The sequence below is a fragment of the Oncorhynchus mykiss genome, chromosome 9 (assembly GCF_057628025.1).
Source record: "Oncorhynchus mykiss isolate SJ-2025 chromosome 9, ASM5762802v1, whole genome shotgun sequence".
NCBI lineage: Eukaryota > Metazoa > Chordata > Actinopteri > Salmoniformes > Salmonidae > Oncorhynchus > Oncorhynchus mykiss.
In genome coordinates, this window is record NC_143030.1 from 29429835 (window position 1) to 29451425 (window position 21591).

Here is a 21591-nt window from a genome sequence, read left to right on the forward strand (position 1 = left end):
TAGAGGGTCTATTGGAAAAAAGTGTGCGGGTACACGTGTGAGTGTGCATCTGTCTGAGTGTTGGCGTTTGCATCAGCCTCTGAGAGGCTGTATGGAGGTGACCCTCTCAGTTGATCTCGTTAGCATTCCAGCCAGGCATCCGGCAGTAGGAGGCTGGCCCAGCCATAAAAAGAGAAGGCCACCCGGGAGCACATTAGAACAGAGCAGAGCCAGGGGACAGGACATAATCTGCTGTGTGTCAGCGGGAAAGCCTGATGCTATTACACCACAACTGTAAGGTTACGACCCCGACACAGGGTCTGAGTGCCCCTGTGTTCCTCTATATGCCCTAGGCAGGCTGACCTCCAAGTCAGATAGAGCCGAGGTAGAGACGGGCTGATGATGTGGTTTAGAGTCAGTTTACTGTATTGGTTGTCCTGCTGGGATTCAACTAGATTATTTTGTGAAAAAGATGCACTAAGCACATCGAAGTGGATAACACTTTAAAGTGATTCCACTTGTTCCAACCTAGAAAAGAATGACATGGTTAGGTTTGTGTCTCACTTGGGTATGGTCTGAGAAATAAAATAAAGACATATTGAAAGGCCACATGTACACTGCCTCTGTCTACAACTCTCTCTTTAACCCTTTCCCTCCCCTTGTCTCCCGTCCTCTTACTCCCTCTCTCCCTCTCCTTGACATTAAGACTTGCGCAGTCTTTCTCTCTCTCAATCAGCACATGTGAGAGTCAGCAGAGGAGACAGACAGAGATAGGAGTATTACTAAGCATGTAGATTCAACAAAGACCAGATCAACCTACGGAGGGGAGTTTTGCTGCGTATTTGTGTGTGTGTGTGTGTGTGTGTGTTTGTAATACACACGCCTAACATACACTGAAGGCAAAAAATCTCTTAACCATCACGTTTAGCTGCGGATTAAGACAAAGTTGTCACCCCCCCCCCCCCCCTCTGCTGCAGAGGATAAGTTCATTAGAGTTACCAGCCTCAGACATTGCAGCCCAAATAAATGCTTCACAGAGGTCAAGTAACAGAGATCTCAGCATCAAATGTTCAGAGGAGACTGCTTGAATCAAGCCTTTATCGTTGATTTGCTGGAAAGAAACCACTACTACAGGACACCAATAATAAGAGACTTGCTTGGGCCAAGAAACATGAGCAATGGACATTAGACAGGTGGCAATCTGTCCTTTGGTCTGATGAGTCCAAATCTGAGATTTTTGGTTCCAACCACTGTGTCTTTGTGAGACGCAAAGTCATTGGCTCCTGAGTGGTGCAGCGGTCTAAAGCACTGCATCTCAGTGCTAGAGGCGTCACTACAGACCCTGGTTATATTCCAGGCTGTATCCCAACTGCCTCTGATTGGGAGTCCCATAGGGCGGCGTTGACCCAGCGTCGTCCGGGTTTGGCCAGGGTAGGCCGTCATTGTAAATAAGAATTTGTTCTTAACGGACTTGCCTAGATAAATAACGGTTAAATAAAATAAAAATTAAGAGTAGGTGAACGGATGATCTCTGCATGTGTGGTTCCCACCCGGAAGCGTGGGGTGCATTGCTGGTGACACTGTGTGTGATTTATTTAGAATTCAAGGCACACTTAACCAGCATGGCTACCACAGCATTCTGCAGCGATACACCATCCCATCTGGTTTGTGTTTAGTGGGACTGGCATTTGTTTTTCAACAGGACAATGACCCAACACACCTCCAGGTTGTGTAAGGGATATTTGACCAAGAAGGAGATGGTGATGGTGTGATGCATCATTTGATCTGGCCTCCACAATCACCCGACCTCAACCCAACTGAGATGGTTTTGGATGAGTTGGACCGCAGAGTGAAGGAAAAGCAGCCAACAAGTGCTCAGCATATGTGGGAACTCCTTCAAGCATTCCAGGTGTAGCTGGTTGAGAGAATGCCATGAGTGTGCAAAGCTGTCATCAAGGCAAAGGGTGGCTACTTTGAAGAATCTCAAATATAAAATATATTTTGTTTTAACATTTGTTGGGTTACTACATGATTTCATATGTGTTATTTGTGTTATTAGTTTTGATGTCTTCACTATTATTCTAAATTTAGAAAATAGTACAAATGAAGAAAAACACTTGTGTTTCCCAAACTGCTTTCATGTTATCCAGAGGTAAACAAATCATCGGCCAGAGCGTCAAGTGTGCGCTCTGAACGCATCAATAGCGAAACGAGATGGGTGGGGCTAAAGCTTAAGAGTGTGTGAACGGTAAACGATGCTGAATGGATGTAGACAATGGATGTAGCTCTTCACTAAATACCAAAACATTCAAAGGCCATTTTCTCAAAAGTGAGTCTACAAGTTTATCAACTTTCAAAGCAGAATTATTTTCCCATTGTTCCTCTAAAATGCAGTGTATGATCTACCATTTTGTTACACGGTGCGGAGTAGGTTATCACATCTAACAAACCAAACACAGAAGTACGGTCATAGAAGGTAAAGTAAAAACCCAAACCGGTCCATGCATTAATACCGGTATGTTTAAATAGAGTATATCGCCCAGCCCTACACAGTGCGATCGAGTCAACAGACACACTCACTTCTACAATAGGGGGGCTACAACAGTAGGAACCATCACAGACCAAAACGGAGGCTTTTATCTCTCTTCTCCTTCTCGGGAAGCTTGGGTTTTTGGGAGATGCTTGCCAAGAGGTAAGTGTGAAAAATGGGTGCAGCGCAGTGCCAAAGCAAAACTGTGCTGGATTTAAAGTGGAAGGGAGTGTGCTGTAGTGCTACTGCAGAGCTTGCCTTCGCTAGCGTGTTACTGATTTAATGAGTCACGACAGTGTCAGGAGATAAAGCATTTGATCAGAGATGGGAGTCCACAGCTACATTTATATGTGCATCTACTTACAGAGGAGAGGCTGGGACATCCGTGTGTGTGTGTGTGTGTGTGTCTGTGTGTGTGTGTGTGTGTGTGTGTGTGTGTGTGTGTGTGTCTGTGTGTGTGTGTGTGTGTGTGTGTGTGTGTGTGTGTGTGTGTGTGTGTGTGTGTGTGTGTGTGTGTGTGTAAAAGTATGAATGTGTGTGTAGAGTGGTATTAGGGGAGTATGTCAAGGCTATGCTAGAACTAAGAGGTCTACTACATGTTAGCTATGAAGCCATTCTGAAGCTTCATCCAGAGTACCTCATTACAAATCCCCCCGTCCCGTCCCGTAACCTCCACCTGTCGACGATTAGGCCCTCTGCGACATCGCTTACCTGATGGAGGCACATTTGAATTGTCCACTCCTTTCTCCGCATGATTCCCCGTCCCTCTATCCTCTTCTACCACCGCCCTCATCCCTCGCTATCCCCACCCTTATCTTCACTCTGTTGCTCCTGTTCTTCAGTATGGATTATTCACAGCCGAGTGCAATTACTCCAGAGCATACTCACTATGCCACTGGCCACCCACGTCCAGTCCGACCGATAACCAACAGCCTCATTTGGGCCCATTACTTATTATTTATGACCCATTCTCCGGGTGAACACGGGCAGCCCCCGAGCCAGCTAATTGCGTCTGGAGCTGATTGTAATGCACACAAAAAGAACGCGGCCCCTTAAAGAACAATTACGGGGAGCACCTAGTCAAAAGCGGGTGGGAGGAGGAGGGGCTTGAAGGGTGAGAGGTTGAAGGGTGAGAGGGGTGTTGGCTAGTGATAAGAAAGCCCTACAGGCACTGAGCTGTTGGGAATTTCCTTAGGCATGATCATATTCTTGCCAACTGTCCTCAGGTCAGTGATGCAGGTCGTCAGGGTGGACGGCATTAAGATCCAGTTGACCTGTGGTCAGTATCTGGATTCAGACAGAGCATAGCCTCTCTTTACCATTTGAGTGGTTTTAATAATTACAATTACTATTGGCCGACTATGGACCAGTGTTCCAGAGAGATGTTTTGCTACAATGCCATAAGCCTCGTGTATTTCACCGCTCCTGGCTGCCTAAGCTTGTTAGCATCCAAAGTCCTTGAAGGACGACTGGATATCTGCAAAGTGACACCTTTTTGGTCAGTCAATGAAAATGAAGGAAAAAAAACGATTCCCCAGTGAAAGATTGCGAGAGAGAACGGGACAGAGAGGAGGAAAAAAGGAGAGATTGAACAAAAGATGGTCTCGCAAAGAAGAAAGGCATTGGGAACAAGAGGAGAGCTATGGGTTGGAGAGTACAGAAAGAAAGAGAGAAGAGAGAGAGAGAGAGAGAGAGAGAGAGAGAATAGAGAGTGAATATGGTAAGAAGGAAGAGAGGGAATGCAGCCAGTACAGTATATTAGGGTCATCGAGGAATGTAGCTCGGGAGCGTGTGACTCATTAAAACAATGAGTCACTTCGCTCTCTCACCCTCACATAGATGAGCATCCACTTCATGAATTTGAGGCTTGGGCTGGAGCCCTGAGTGACATGCTGCATCTCAAACTCATCTCACCTTCTAGCCCCTGGTCCCCCCCACCACATCTTCTCCAGTGAGGGGATGAGTTATACAGATGTAAGATCTTAATTTGATCCCTCGTTTGTTGCTGAGACTTTTCCTGCACTGCAGGAAATGCAGATGAGCTTTGTGACTTACACAAATAATATTTAACTGAAAAATCACATTACATTATTTCACTTTTCAAGTAGCCTACTTTTGGCCAGCTAATAGCCTAACCACTGATCAAGTAACATACATTTTCATACTGGTCCCCTGTGGGAATCAAACCCACAACCTTGGCATTGCAAGTACCATGCTCTACCAACTGAGCCACATGGGACCATGTAACATTAGGGACTAAACGTTCAAATCCCATTGCAGGAGGATTATTTTTTTCTGTGACAATATAGGTCAAATTATTATCCTACACCTGTAAGACCAACGCCCACACAAAATATATCCTTCTCTCCGGCTCTCTCCATTTCTCTTTCTTTCTCTTTGAGGAGGCCCAGAGGTGGATAGCGAATGGCAATAGTAAGATATTACTGAAGAGGAAAGTCAGAGAGGAAGAATGAGAGAGATGCATCACATTGCTGTCTTTCTCCGTCTTTCTTTCTTTCTTCTCTGTCTCTCACCCCGCCCGGCTCTCTTTCTGATAAGGCCCAGGGGAGGTAGGCGAGGGCACACTCCCCTTCTCTCTCTCTGGGACACTTCCTGATGGACTCTCTCCACTGTCACTGTGATGACGTTTCTCCTTGACCGCTGTACCCTGACTGCTGCTGTAACTGGATCTCACCATGTCACCCAGGGATGGAGCTGGAGTGGACAGACAGTGATACAGACGACTGATGTCGAAGAGGAGACTGGGAAGTGTGGTGCCATTAGCTGAAGACACAGAGGTAGTGCTGAGCGATTAACCGGTTTTTAAACACCTAATTGAATGGCATCAGTTCAATTCTTTGAAATCAATTTTCTTTGAAATCAATTTCCTTTGTTTTTTTTCTGTGAACAGATTGCACAGTTTCTCTAGAGATAAATACAATCCAGCCTGGACTGTGGGAAGTAGTAGTGAGATGTAGTTTCCAACAGGCCAATATTCTACATAGTTTAGCACAGAAAATGTGGTAATTACGGTAACTACAATGACCATAATCCATTGCGCATCTACTTGTTCGGTCTTGATAGAAGGTATTCAGCAGTAGTGGTGTGTGGTAAAATCACTGAGGAAGCTAAGCCAGGAAAAAAAATCCATATTACAACCTATGTGTTGTGATAATTGTGTTCTTTCCTCTATGTTAGTTAATATCCCTATGCACCGTGATATATAGGCCTAAATTCATCACAAAACTGGAGAGCAGCATCTGTCCAGGGAAGTCCACAAACAGACAGTTGCATAACCTACTACAGCATGGTCAAGCAAGTTAATGTTTCCAACTAGTTCGTCACCAGAGGAAAACGACACAATGAGATGAAACAATTCAAGATGTATCTGTAAATTACGTTTGGTTTGTGATTGGTGTGAAGCCAAGTCCAAACTGGCTTCTCTGGTGCATTCAGATGAGCTCAACGCAGATCTTTTTGTTTTGTTTTAAAGAGGAGCCAAATGCTTGCTGACTTCCCTTGCATTCAATGTTATGGGGAGGGGGGGGGGGGGTGTAACAGTGTCATACTCCTTTTGACCAGACAGCATCAAATAGATGGCCTACACATACTGAGATAGAGAGGAGCTGTTTCACTCACTCAGAAGCTTTATCCGGTGAGATACGTTCTGCCTCTTGCGAATTGAAGGAAAGTTATGAGACAAAAGATAAATCAAAAGATAAATTATTTAATTGTGTTCTTGGTAATTTTTGGGGGGAAGCCTGGCTTCCCTTGCCATCCATTAATACATTCTACTGGCAGTCATAAAAGTAAAAAAAAACAAAAAGTATACCTTAGTGATTTTGTCACACAGCATAGGCAGAATAAAACAAACTAATATACACAAGCACTTGTGAGTTATGAGGTGGAGTTGAAGTTTGTCGGGGTGTGTGTGTGTGTGTCTCTCTGTGTGCGTGCCCCTTTCCTGACACTTCTTTTCCACATGGCATACCCGAAGCGACTAGGCAGTGACGCAATCATCTCCTCCTACACACGGAGAATACTTTCACCTGTCCTCTTCCTCGTCATATTAGACATCTCTGCCTCTCACTTGCTCTTTGTCTCACAGTTCTTTTTAAATCTATTCTACCAACCTTGTTTGACTTCTTGGTCACAGAAAGTGTTCCACATGTTTTTTTTGTGCTATTAAGAGACTTGTCTCAGGCTGTGTTTTGAGTTCTTCTGTTGAGAAGAATCACAGGCACACAGGGCTTACAGTAGAGGGGCTAGGGGGAGAGGAGGGGAGAAGGGGGGTTATAGCACCCGTTAGGCATTCTTTACGGGGACGTGATGGCCCGTACATGCCTGTGAGACCACTCCGTCTGGCTAGCTGCCTGCCTTCCAGCCTGCCTGCCAGGAACAAAGTACCTGTGAGCATAGGGCCTGCTTCCCACCTTCACCATATCCCCCCCCCCCCCCCCAATAATCTGTGATAAAGTTACGGCTAAGCAAATACATAAATACATGAACAGTTAATTGATTTTGTAGTGTCGAAACAGTTCTTTGTGCATCTGTGTCAACCTTTGGCCGACATCAACAGTACAAGGGAGATTGTCACATCAGCAATGCAGAGATGTAGGATACCAGTAGAAAACAGACAACAAAGTAAGGTGAAGAAAGAGAGGAGTGAGCGATTGAATAAGGCATGAGAGACGAAGACAGGCAGGCGCCGGGAAGGGTGGGGATGGAGGGGAAGTGGAGGAGGGGGTACTGGCGGTTATGGGGGTCAGCCTTTCTTCTTTAAGCGGAATAAATAAAGAGCGACGCCGATCTTGTGAGACGAAAACCATTTCAATATTTAATATCATCTGGCGCAAGGCGGCAGCAGGACCTGAAGTGGGAGGTTTTGATTCATGGCCTTGGCTAAGTGCCTCTGAGGACAACTGGTGTAGAGGGCTACTCCTGTCTTCTTTTGAATCAGAGGAGAGCTCTAATAGCTTATAGACCAGGGGAAGGCAACCTTGCTCCTGGAGTGCCACAGGCACAGTTAATTGATTAATCGAATATCTGAATGGACATTTGCATTCGATTACTTGTGAGAGTGTACCATTTTTTGGGAGAAAAACAGTGATACGCCTATTTTAACCATGAAAATTATCCATGCGACATTGCTGCATGCAAGTACATAGTATGCCATTTGACATTCTTCATTTAATAAAACAAACTTTTGGAATGTAGCTTTCATCACTTGCGCCCCATAAAAAAGACTTGCAGGTAGCCTGCGTTTCACCTGTGTAGCTTGCTGTTAATGCCACATCTTAGCAACAAACAAAAAAACTATATATAGTAGGAAGTTTACATACACTTAGGTTGGAGTCATTAAAACCTGTTTTTCAACCACTCCACAAATGTATGTAGATATATTGAAGCAACATCTCAAGACATCAGTCAGGAAGTTAAAGATTGGTCACAAATGGGTCTTCCAAATAGACAATCACCCCAAGCATACTTTTATTTTTATTTTTTTTAATTTATTTTATTTCACCTTTATTTAACCAGGTAGGCAAGTTGAGAACAAGTTCTCATTTACAATTGCGACCTGGCCAAGATAAAGCAAAGCAGTTCGACACATACAACGACACAGAGTTACACATGGAGTAAAACAAACATACAGTCAATAATACAGTATAAACAAGTCTATATACGATGTGAGCAAATGAGGTGGGATAAGGGAGGTAAAGGCAAAAAGGCCATGGTGGCAAAGTAAATACAATATAGCAAGTAAAACACTGGAATGGTAGATTTGCAATGGGAGAATGTGCAAAGTAGAAATAAAAATAATGGGGTGCAAAGGAGCAAAATAAATAAATAAATGAAATACAGTAGGGAAAGAGGTAGTTGTTTGGGCCAAATTATAGGTGGGCTATGTACAGGTGCAGTAATCTGTGAGCTGCTCTGACAGTTGGTGCTTAAAGCTAGTGAGGGAGATAAGTGTTTCCAGTTTCAGAGATTTTTGTAGTTCGTTCCAGTCATTGGCAGCAGAGAACTGGAAGGAGAGGCGGCCAAAGAAATAATTGGTTTTGGGGGTGACTAGAGAGATATACCTGCTGGAGCGTGTGCTACAGGTGGGAGATGCAATGGTGACCAGCGAGCTGAGATAAGGGGGGACTTTACCTAGCAGGGTCTTGTAGATGACATGGAGCCAGTGGGTTTGGCGACGAGTATGAAGCGAGGGCCAGCCAACGAGAGCGTACAGGTCGCAATGGTGGGTAGTATATGGGGCTTTGGTGACAAAACGGATTGCACTGTGATAGACTGCATCCAATTTGTTGAGTAGGGTATTGGAGGCTATTTTGTAAATGACAGAGCCGTCCAGAGTAGTAATGTTGGACAGGCGGGTAGGTACAGGTAGCGATCGGTTGAAGAGCATGCATTTAGTTTTACTTGTATTTAAGAGCAATTGGAGGCCACGGAAGGAGAGTTGTATGGCATTGAAGCTTGCCTGGAGGGTTGTGAACACAGTGTCCAAAGAAGGGCCAGAAGTATACAGAATGGTGTCGTCTGCGTAGAGGTGGATCAGAGACTCACCAGCAGCAAGAGCGACCTCATTGATGTATACAGAGAAGAGAGTCGGTCCAAGAATTGAACCCTGTGGCACCCCCATAGAGACTGCCAGAGGTCCGGACAGCAGACCCTCCGATTTGACACACTGAACTCTATCAGAGAAGTAGTTGTTGAACCAGGCGAGGCAATCATTTGAGAAACCAAGGCTGTCGAGTCTGCCGATGAGGATGTGGTGATTGACAGAGTCGAAAGCCTTGGCCAGATCAATGAATACGGCTGCACAGTGATGTTTCTTATCGATGGCGGTTAAGATATCATTTAGGACCTTGAGCGTGGCTGAGGTGCACCCATGACCAGCTCTGAAACCAGATTGCATAGCAGAGAAGGTATGGTGAGATTCGAAATGGTCGGTAATCTGTTTGTTGACTTGGCTTTCGAAGACCTTAGAAAGGCATGGTAGGATAGATATAGGTCTGTAGCAGTTTGGGTCAAGAGTGTCACCCCCTTTGAAGAGGGGGATGACCGCAGCTGCTTTCCAATCTTTGGGAATCTCAGACGACACGAAAGAGAGGTTGAACAGGCTAGTAATAGGGGTGGCAACAATTTTGGCAGATCATTTTAGAAAGAGAGGGTCCAGATTGTCTAGCCCGGCTGATTTGTAGGGGTCCAGATTTTGCAGCTCATTCAGAACATCAGCTGAGCAGATTTGGGAGAAGGAGAAATGGGGAAGGCTTGGGCGAGTTGTTGTGGGGGGTGCAGTGCTGTTGACCGGGGTAGGAGTAGCCAGGTGGAAAGCATTGCCAGCCGTAGAAAAATGCTTATTGAAATTCTCAATTATGGTGGATTTATCAGTGGTGACAGTGTTTCCTATCTTCAGTGCAGTGGGCAGCTGGGAGGAGGTGTTCTTATTCTCCATGGACTTTACAGTGTCCCAGAACTTTTTTGAGTTAGTGTTGCAGGAAGCAAATTTCTGCTTGAAAAAGCTAGCCTTGGCTTTTCTAACTGCCTGTGTATAATGGTTTCTAGCTTCCCTGAACAGCTGCAAATCACGGGAGCTGTTCGATGCTAATGCAGAACGCCATAGGATGTTTTTGTGTTGGTTAAGGGCAGTCAGGTCTGGGGAGAACCAAGGGCTATATCTGTTCCTGGTTCTAAATTTCTTGAATGGGGCATGTTTATTTAAGATGGTTAGGAAGGCATTTAAAAAAAATATCCAGGCATCCTCTACTGACGGGATGAGATCAATATCCTTCCAGGATACCCCGGCCAGGTCGATTAGAAAGGCCTGCTCGCTGAAGTGTTTCAGGGAGCGTTTTACAGTGATGAGTGGAGGTCGTTTGACCGCTGACCCATTACGGATGCAGGCAATGAGGCAGTGATCGCTGAGATCTTGGTTGAAAACAGCAGAGGTGTATTTAGAGGGTAAGTTGGTTAGGATGATATCTATGAGGGTGCCCGTGTTTAAGGCATTGGGGAGGTACCTGGTAGGTTCATTGATAATTTGTGTGAGGTTGAGGGCATCAAGTTTAGATTGTAGGATGGCTGGGGTGTTAAGCATGTTCCAGTTTAGGTCGCCTAGCAGCACAAGCTCTGAAGAAAGATGGGGGCAAAGGGTGGTCTATAGCAGGCGGCAACGGTGAGAGACTTGTTTTTAGAGAGGTGGATTTTTAAAAGTAGAAGTTCAAATTGTTTGGGTACAGACCTGGATAGTAGGACAGAACTCTGAAGGCTATCTTTGCAGTAGATTGCAACACCGCCCCCTTTGGCAGTTCTATCTTGTCTGAAAATGTTGTAGTTTGGAATTAAAATGTCTGAATTTTTGGTGGTCTTCCTAAGCCAGGATTCAGACACAGCTAGAACATCCGGGTTGGCAGAGTGTGCTAAAGCAGTGAATAGAACAAACTTAGGGAGGAGGCTTCTAATGTTAACATGCATGAAACCAAGGCTATTACGGTTACAGAAGTCGTCAAAAGAGAGCGCCTGGGGAATAGGAGTGGAGCTAGGCACTGCAGGGCCTGGATTCACCTCTACATCGCTAGATGAACAGAGTAGGAGGAGAATAAGGGTGCGGCTAAAAGCAATAAGAATTGGTCGTTTAGAACGTCTGGAACAGAGAGTAAAAAGGAGGTTTCTGGGGTCGATAAAATAGCATCAAGGTATAATGTACAGACAAAGGTAAGGTAGGATGTGAATACAGTGGAGGTAAACCTAGGTATTGAGTGATGAAGAGAGAGATATTGTCTCTAGAAACATCATTGAAACCAGGAGATGTCATTGCATGTGTGGGTGGTGGAACTAATAGGTTGGATAAGGTATAATGAGCAGGACTAGAGGCTCTACAGTGAAATAAGCCAATAAACACTAACCAGAACAGCAATGGACAAGGCATATTGACATTAAGGAGAGGCATGCTCAGTCGAGTGATCAAAAGGGTCCAGTGAGTGGAGAGGTTGGTTGGGGGTCACAGCGATTTAGACAGCTAAATCGGAAGCAAGCTAGCATAGGAGCAAGCTAGCATAGGATGGAGGTCTGTTGTTAGCCAACTCTTGCGTTCCGTCAGTAGATTAGTGGGTTTCCGTGTGGTAGAGGGGATTAATCCAAATCACACAACAACAACAAAAATAAAAACAATAGATATAGTTATAGAGGCCCAAGAAGAAAAATAAATAAATACATAAAAATAAAATAAAATAAAAATTGTCCGATTGTCTATTCAGATAGCAGCCGATAAGATAGCCAACGGCTAGCAGGCCGCAGATGGGCGCCCAGGCAACGTTGCGCCGGAGGAGCCAGCCGGACAACTCCCTCGGGTAGACAACGTCGGCAGTCCAGCCGTGAAGGCCCGGTGGGGCTCCGCGTAGGCAGCAAAACGGGTCCGGATAGGTGACTGCAGCCCAGGAGTGATTGATGGAACTCTTCAGCTGGCTAGCTCCGGAACAATTGATGTTAGCTCCGGAATCGACGAAAGCCGATAGTCACACGGATAGCAGCTAGCTAGCTGCGAGATCCAGGCATGGACGTCCAGAGCCAGCGGCCGAAATCCAGGGACATGGAGAGAAAAATTGGTCCGATATGTTCCGCTCCGAGCCGCGCTGCGCTGCACCGCGCCGTACAAAACTGCCGATAGATTCTCGAGCCGAAGGACAGCCGATGACCACAAACCGTGGTCAGCTGAGTACCAACGATTAGCCAGTAAATAAGCTAACTAGCTTCTGAACTAGCCCCTGAACCAGCTTCAGAGTAGCTTCTGGACCAGCTTCTGGCTAGCTCCCGGCTAGCTTCTGGCTAATTTCTGGCTAGCCTCTCGGAGGATCACAGATCTGAGGTAAATAATACTTTTTTATACAAATATAAATTGGTGAAGCGGATTGCAGGAGAGTGTTCTGAAGATGAGTTTTTGGAAAATTAAAAATGTATGTGAAAAAAAAGTTGTAAATATATATATATATATATATATATATATATATATACGGGACACGACAGGACGAGGACAAAAATACGTCTGAACTGCTATGCCATCTTGGGCAAAAAAAAAAAAAAAAAAAAAAAATACCAGAAAAAATGGCTTAAGACAACACATTCAAGGTATTGGAGTGGCCATCACAAACCTCAAACCTATATAAAATGTGTGGGCAGAACTGAAAAAGCGTGTGTGAGCACGGAGGCCTACAAACCTGACTCAGTTACACAGGCTCTGTCTGGAGGAATGGGCCAAAATTCATCCAACTTATTGTGGGAAGCTTGTGGAAGGCTGCCTGAAACGTTTGACCCAAGTTAAACAATTTAAAGGGCAATGCTACCAAGTACTCAATTACTAATTGAGTGTATGCAAACTTCTAAACCACTGGGAATCTGACAAAATAAATAAAAGCTCAAATAAATCACTCTCTACTATTATTCTGACATTTCACTTTCTTAAAATAAAATGGTGATCCTAACTGACCTAAGACAAGGAATTTTTAATAGGATTAAATGTCAGGAATTGTGAAAAACTGAGTTTAAATGTATTTGGCTAAGGTTTATGTAAACTTCCGGCTTGCCTGTTTTGCATGTTATTTTAGCATTAATACTTGTCACATATCAGTATTTAAACAATGTAAAAAAAAAGATATTCAGTTAATAAAGCTGCATACAAACATGGTCTCTTTTTGTTTTCTTGAGTAAGGCAGTCCCAAAATGCAGGTGTTTCAGCCTCTATCAGTGCTTTCTGTTGTGGAGGGGCGAGCCGGCAGAAAATAGGAGCATTGCGCCGTGATTGGCTCAGTGTTCTGTCACTCATGGGGACAGTACGTCATCGCCAAGTTTAAGTAAACATCCAAAATGTCAGCCCTTTGGGTCATGCCATAGAGATATATTACAAATGCCCTTCCAAGAAGGCTCAAGGTCATTGGCCATAGATAAAATGACGTTAAATCACGTTATAAGCACAGTAGCTTGATTGGACTGATCATGTCAACATCTTACTTTCAAAGTCTTAGCTAGCAGTAATCATCATGAATTAAATTGAAAATCTACTGTCAAATCCTTTTTAATCCATGTCATATGAAGAGAAATTATAGATTAAAACGTATCGGTGCTCATCAGCCATAAAGATTACACAACAAGTTGGAAATCGCAAATTCAACAATGAGTTGTTTGGAAGGAATCAGTGACTAACTGCAAGCATTGCAAAGCAACCACTAACGTTAGCCTGCTATTCAATGGAGTGGCTGTGCGTTTTTTTTCCCAGAGTTCCCACCATAAATCCAGGGAATGCCAAACTTTGATGATGAAGTTTAAAGACTAAATTTGCCCACAAAGGACCGCCGCGCCACCTTCACAAGGTGAGTCCAAAAATGTCTTGTACTGTATGCTGCTGCATTAATTATGTAATATGCCAGGGAGATATGTATACTGCAGCTAAAAAAGTGATACTACAGGCTTTAGAAGCTTCTGGTAGGCTCATCATTTGAATCAATTGGAGGTGTACCTGTGGATTTATTTCAAGGCCTACCTTCAAACTCAGTACCTCTTTAATTGACATCATAGAAAATTAAAAGAAATATGCCAAGACCTCAGAAAACAAATTGTAGACCTCTACAAGTCTGGTTCATCCAAACGCCTGAAGGTACCACGTTCATCTGTACAAACAATAGTACGCAAGTATAAACACCATGGGACTACACAGCCGTCATACCACTCAGGAAGGAGACGCATTCTGTCTCCTAGAGATGAATTGCGCTTTGGTGCGAAAAGTGCAAATCAATCCCAGAACAACAGCAAAGGACCTTGTGAAGATGCTGGAGGAAACAGATACAAAAGTATCTATAGCCACAGAAAAACGAGTCCTATATCGACATAACTTGAAAGGCCGCTCAGCAAGGAAGAAGCCACTGCTCCACAACAGCCATTAAAAAGTAAAACTACAGTTTGCAACTGCACATGGGGACAAAGATGGTACTTTTTGGAGAACAAACAAATATTGAAGCAACATCTCCAGACATCAGTCAGGAAGTTAAAGCTTGGTCGCAAATGGGTCTTCCAAATGCACAATGGCCCCAAGCATATTTCCAAAATTGTGGCAAAATGGAGTGGTCATCACAAAGCCCTGACCTCAATCCCATAGAAAATTTGTGGGCAGAACTGAAAAAGAATCTGCGTGCAGGCATGCTAACAAATCTGACTCAGTTACACAAGCTCTGTCAGGAGGAATGAGCCAAAATGCACCCAACTTATTGTGGGAAGCTTGTGGAAGGCTGCCCGAAACATTTCACCCAAGTGAAACAATTTAAAGGCAATGCTACCAAATACTAATTGAGTGCAAGTAAACTTCTGACCCACTGAGAATGTGATGACAGAAAAAAAGCTGAAATAAATCTTTATCTCCACTATTATTCTGACATGTCACATTCTTAAAGTAAAGTGGTGATCCTAACTGACCTAAGACAGGGAATCTTTACTTGGATTAAATGGAATTGTGAAAAACTGAGTTTAAATGTATTTGGCTGAGGTGTACGTACACTTCCAACTTCAACTATAAGTTCATTTTGTGTAATAAGCTGTTAGTAGCACATGTGCCTCACTCTAATAATTTGGTCTATTTTCACCAACGCTGTATTTTAAACACATCGTTCGTGACCCGGTTTGTGCTTGTTTGGCTACTTTTTAATACAGCTTTGACAGTGCAGATATTTCTGATCAATGCAAAATGGAATTCAAAGGATAGAATTAAGATGCATCTGAATAGAGCCGTTGTAGACAAGGATGGTGAGTGCATTAAAATAGCATTAATTAGCCTCGCTAGCTAGCTAGTTGGCTAACTTAGCTGGCTAGCATATCTAGCTTGTTTCTATTGATTTGATGCAGTCAAGACAAGCGTTACCAGATGGTATGATAGATAATCTATGGTAGCAACCATTTTAAACAGTGCGAGAATGGTAACTTTTTCTCTCTCTTTTCCACCTTTATCACTCCAGTGTTGTTAATCTGCAAAATTGTAATTATTCGCCTACCTCCTCATGCCTTTTGCACACAATGTATATAGACTCCCCTTTTTTTCTACTGTGTTACTGACTTGTTAATTGTTTACTCCATGTGTAACTCTGTGTTGTCTGTTCACACTGCTGTGCTTTATCTTGGCCAGGTCGCAGATGTAAATGAGAACTTGTTCTCAACTAGCCTACCTGGTTAAATAAAGGTGAAATACAAAATAAAAATAAAAATAAAACCTCCCATGTCACACATACACTAGCATCTGCCTATCTAGTGCACTGCTGCTGCAGCAAGCAGAGGGCAAGTCACTCAGGCTGCACATCAAGCATATGCCAAAGTTATAAAAAGTTTAACAAAAAAAACATTTATTTTGACAATCCGGATATCCAATTTTGTGATACTGTTAGAATAGTGACAAAATGTCTAATGCCCATCCCTAGTGCAGATCTCCAAGTCACTTCTCTTCCTAGTGCAGTGAGAAGCGAAGGAGGCAGACATTAAACAGCAGGGGTGTAATCATTGGTCCAAAACGTTTTGCAACGAAAAAACTTTTACTACAAACTGAAAACATTTTGCAACGAAAAAAATCATATTTATTGGACAAATTTAGGTAGGTCGCTCCCCGTTTCGTTCTGTTTGCCTCCTTTTGGTTTCTATTGAATACACTCCAAGACTGGAGAAGGCACCCCGTGGTTGGAGCTGCTGTTTAAAACTGCCATATTTCTCTCAAAGAGTGCCACACATCGCTTGCACTTCCCCTTGTTTACACAAAGCCCCAGCTGGCCTTGGGGGCCCGGGAGGGAGCGCTGGAGCACTTCAGACTTAAAACAAACATCCCTCCCTCCCTTGTTCCCGCCGTGTTTTCATTTCTCCCTCCATTACATGTTCCTCCCTACGAGGAAATTCCAGCATAAATGTAAATATACCTACAGGGAAGTTGTATTGTGGGGAATATGACCCCATACGCAGGCTAGCGCTAATCAAGGTCAGTGCAAAAAAAATGGACAAACTGGGGACATTTTCTTGGTCCTCTCGAAGTCAAACGCTATTTCTAGGGGGTTTAGGGTTTAGGGTTTGGGTTAGAATTAGTGTTAGAATTTCATTAAGGGTCAGGGTTAAAAGCCAGGGTTAGTTTTAGAGTTAGGAGCTAGAGTTAGGTTCAGGATTACGGTTAAGGTTACGTTTTTGGGTTAGGGTAAGGGAAAATAGCATTTTGAATGGGACTGAATTGTGTGTCCCCACAAGGTTACGGGGGGGGGGGTCCAATCGAAACACACTTAATACTTGTATGCTGACTACTCAAGCATGCTATCAATAGTCAGGACGATGGAGCTTTTGTGCAGTATACAGACTCCCTGCATCTAGAAAACAAAATACTAGTTCTCCCATAAAACAAATAGTTCCTGGGTGTGAATAAAAAACAGAAAGAGATTTCTGTTTCTGCTCGTGAACTGCATAACAATACGGGAGCTTGGTTCTTTCCAAGTCACAGTGCGTAGAGAGGATAGTGGTGGTAACAACATGTCCTCACTGAGGGGCGACGTGGAGAGAGAGAGATCGACCAGAAAGAACAACCAGACAAAGGAGAAGTGATACGTTATAGAGAAAGGGAACAGTCATTGAGAAAAGGGCGGAGACAGCGGGTTGCAGCAGAGAAAGGTTGGGGCTATTTACTGTGAGATTTCACGCAGCGCTTCGGTTAATCCATCAATTGTGTGATTTCCATCCCTTTGATGGGGATGGGGAAGAGGCACTTACTATCCATTAAGTTAATTATTGAAGTAAAAGTTGAAGGGCAGCAAGGGTTGTGGGTTGCCAGGTCTGCTACAGAGTTGGAATGAGGGAGAGGGAAGGAAAGGGGGGATAGGAGGTTGTGGCAGTGGGGAGGGAATGACCCCCTGCAGCAACTTGCCCCCCGCTTCTCTTTCACCCAAATCCAGACAGCTGATGTTCTGAAAGAGCTGCAAAATCTGGATCCCTACGAATCAGCAGGGCTAGACAATCTGGACCCTCTCTATAATTATCAGCAAAAATTGTTCAACCTCTCTTTCGTATCGCCTGAGATCCACAAAGATTGGAAAGCTTCTGCGGTCATCCCCCTCTACACCCAAACTGTTTTAGAACTATATCCATCATGCCCTTCTAAAATCTTCGAAAGCCAAAACAGATCACCGACCATTTTGAATGCCACCGTACCTTCTCCATTATGCAATCTGGTTTCCGAGCTGATCATGGGTGCACCTCAGCCACGCTCAAGGTCCTAAACGATATCATAACCGTCTTCATCGACCTCACCTTATTTTATTTATTTATTTTTGGAATTTTACCCTGTTTTCTCCCCAATTTTGTGGTATCCAATTGTTTAGTAGCTACTATCTTGTCTCATCGCTACAACTCCCGTAAGAGACGAAGGTTGAAAGTCATGCGTCCTCCGATGCACAACACAACCAAGCCGCACTGCTTCTTAACAGAGCGTGCAACCAACCCGGAAGCCAGCCACACCAATGTGTCGGAGGAAATACCGTGCACCTGGCAACCTTGGTTAGTGCGCAATGAGACAAGGATATAACCCCTCCCTAACCCGGGCGACGCTAGGCCAATTGTGCGTCGCCCCACGGATCTCCCGGTCGCGGCCGGTTATGACAGAGCCTGGGCGCGAACCCAGGGTCTCTGGTGGCAGAGCTGGCGCTGCAGTACAGCGCCCACTGCGCCACCCGGGAGGCCCCAATCACCGTATTCTTATCGGCAGACTCAATAGCCTTGGTTTTTCAAATGACTGCCTCGCCTGGTTCACCAACTACTTCTCAGATAGAGTTCAGTGTGTCAAATCGGAGGGCTTGTTGTCCGGACCTCTGGCAGTCTCTATGGAGGTGCCACAGGGTTAAATTATCGGGCTGACTCTTTTCTCTGTATATATCAATGATGTCGCTCTTGCTGCTGGTGATTCTCTGATCCACCTCTACGCAGACGACACGATTCTGTATACATCTGGCCCTTCTTTGGACACTGTGTTAACACACCTCCAAACAAGCTTCAATGCCATACAACACTCCTTCCGTGGCCTCCAACTGCTTTAAAATGCTAGTAAAACTAAATGCATGCTCTTCAACCGATTGTTGCCCACACCCGCCCGTCCAACTAACATCACTACTCTGGATGGTTCTGACAACTACAAATACCTAGGTGTCTGATTACACTGTAAACTCTCCTTCCATACTCACATTAAGCATCTCCAATCCAAAATTAAATCTAGAATCGGCTTCCTATTTCCTACTCAGAAAACTGGATGTAGTCTATCACAGTGCCATCCGTTTTGTCACCAAAGCCCCGTATACTACCCACCACTGCGACCTGTATGCTCTCGTTGGCTGGCCCTCAATACATATTCGTCGCCAAACCCACTGGCTCCAGGTCATCTATAAGCCTTTGCTCGGTAAAGCCCCACCTTATCTCAGCTCACTGGTCACCATAGCAACACCCACCCATAGCACGCATTGGCTTTGGTCATCCCCAAAGCCAACACTTCCTTTGGCCGCCTTTCCTTACAGTTCTCTGCTGCCAATGACTGGAACGCATTGCAAAAATCACTGAAGCTGGAATCTCCCTAACTAACTTTAAGCATCAGCTGTCAGAGCAGCTTACCGATCACTTTACCTGTACACAGCCAATCTGTAAATAGCACACCGAACTACCTCATCCTCATATTGTTATTTAACCTCTTGCTCTTTTTCACCCCAGTATCTCTACTTGCACATCATCATCTGCAAATATATCACTCCAGTGTTAATGCTAAATTGTAAATATTTTGCCTCCATTGCCTATTTATTGCCTTACCTCCCTACTCTTCTACATTTGCACACACTGTACATATATGTTTCTATTGTGTTATTGACTGTACGTTTGTTTATGTGTAACTCTGTGTTTTTGTTTTTGTCGCACTGCTTTGCTTTATCTTGGCCAGGTCGCAGTTGGAAATGAGAACTTGCTCTCAACTGGCCTACCTGGTTAAATAAAGGTTAAATAAAATGTAAAACATTTAATAAAATGACCAGAGCCTGGTTATTAGATATACTATAAATGTCCACCTTCCCATGCGTCATCATGGAAACAATCACACATACTTGCTGACCGCCACCAGCTTCACCAATCATATGATGGTTTGATGGGAGTTTTATGAGGGTCACTTTACAACACTGGCAACCCAAAGTTTATCTTCAGTGGCGGTGCCACCCCCCGCTCTCGTCCTGACAGTTAACCCCGAGATGAGTTAATGGTAGGACGGCTCGTGCGTCTCCATCTTGGGTCAAGTCATTAGTCTTGGTGAAGGAAGAGTCTGAATGTCACTTCAGAAATGCCACTGTGAAAAGGGGTGCGTCCGACCTCTGTCAGAGACATCTGTCACTCTCTCTGTATTCTGGTCACTTCCTGAGATGATTTCAGTTAAAGGCCCCCAAGAGGAATCCGTGCAGGAAAAGGTCAGGACACGATGCAACTCGGTCCGGTCCCCCGGTTGGAAGACAGATCTCCGACTCCTCATCCCCTCCCTTATTTATTTTCTTCCTCTCTTCCACTCTCTCTCATTCAATGCCCGGTGGAGTCTTGGGGTGTATTCATTACATCTTGCAATAGAAACCGTTTACCATTTAAGAACCAAACGGAAGCAAACAGAGCAAACAAAACGGGGAGGGACCTACCTGAATTTGTCCAATATAAACTCTCGCTTTCGTTGCAAAACCATTTCTGTTTGGAATGAAAAGGTTTCTGTTGCAAAACCTTTTGCAACAAATGAAACGTTTTGCTACAGAATCGGCACAGTGGGTCCTGAATACACCCCTGGGTTGTTCCTGTAGTCTGTCCTCAAATGATACATGGGCTGGTCCCCGTGCATCTCTCTAGGGTTACATCTCTGGGAGCCTCCATTCGCTCTCCTCTTTCTCACTCTGTTACTCTCCCTCTCTCTTACGTTCATTCTCTTTCTCCCTCACACTTTCTCACAATTTGTTCCTAACCCTCACTCTACTCCCTTGATCATTGAATCATCCTGCCTTTCTATAAGCAGGCAACAAGAAAGAAACAGACTGCATTACCATTTACACAAGCCTTCTAATGGCCTCATCATCTAAAATGCAGGGGACGTGGGAGGTCTCTCAGGCATCACAGCTTCTGTACACAACTCAAATTCTAGGTAAGGACAGGGTGGACAAGGGGACAAAATTAGATAATACGTTGTGCCGTAGTAAGCACTTTTTACTCCCTGTTGCATAGGGGTCCAGCTCAAAATGAGCTTTCAGACCCTGTTTCCTTACAACCCAGCCAAGGCTATTAAGGGGGAAGGCTAGGGGTCGTAATGTTGACGCAGCACTTTATTACACATGATTGTTCTCTTTCCTCCCCACCGCCCCACCTCCCTTTCTTTTTAAAGCACTTACTGTAGGGAATGTTGTCAGGGGTGGCCCCAGCAGAGCCCAAACTAAAACACCGAGTTGACTGGGCGGCCCCCGTGCGCACCGCGGCTACTCCATTTACAAGCATTTGTCCAATGAATAATACAACACTAAAGCACAAGCCCCAGCCAGAAAATAAGGGCCAGCCCACCTCCGCCGCGGGGCAAAAAAACCCACTACGGGATGAAATACGTAAGATTCATCTCTGTCAATTACCTGTCAGCCAGATACAAATTCTACCGGATTACTACTTTTGGTGGAAGGTACATTTTAGATTTTTTTCTATTGTGAAACCTATGAAACAATATTCTGGCCACAGATTGTAAAAATACTACACCTGATAATGATGTGTCCTGAAACCTTTACCAAGAGTACAAAATAAATGATTTTGCCAAGGGTTTGCAATGTCAATCTTGCAAGATGATTCAAATAATTCTTCCCAAAGGGGTTAGGTTTCTCTGTGTATATTGTTCAACCCAATAAATATTCATACTACAGAGCTGTCTGTACTGTCAACATAATACGTTTTCTCCATGCTCAAGGACATCGGGCTGTTTTGTAATGCCTGTGCGTCAATCTCACATCGATTCTCTCATCCTCAAATGCACTGCAAGAATAGTGTGT

The 21591-nt window shown here is 44.3% G+C and overlaps 1 protein-coding gene and 1 non-coding gene across 14 annotated transcripts in view; both read right to left on the bottom strand.

The window, feature by feature from the left end:
• The window catches only part of nrxn2b (neurexin 2b), a 1005166-nt gene that overhangs the window by 415507 nt on the left and 568068 nt on the right, over nucleotides 1–21591 (bottom strand). The gene's annotated exons all lie outside the window — the stretch shown is intronic.
• On the bottom strand, nucleotides 4675–4750 carry trnaa-ugc (transfer RNA alanine (anticodon UGC)). The gene has a single exon. It is a non-coding gene; the product is annotated as a tRNA-Ala (tRNA).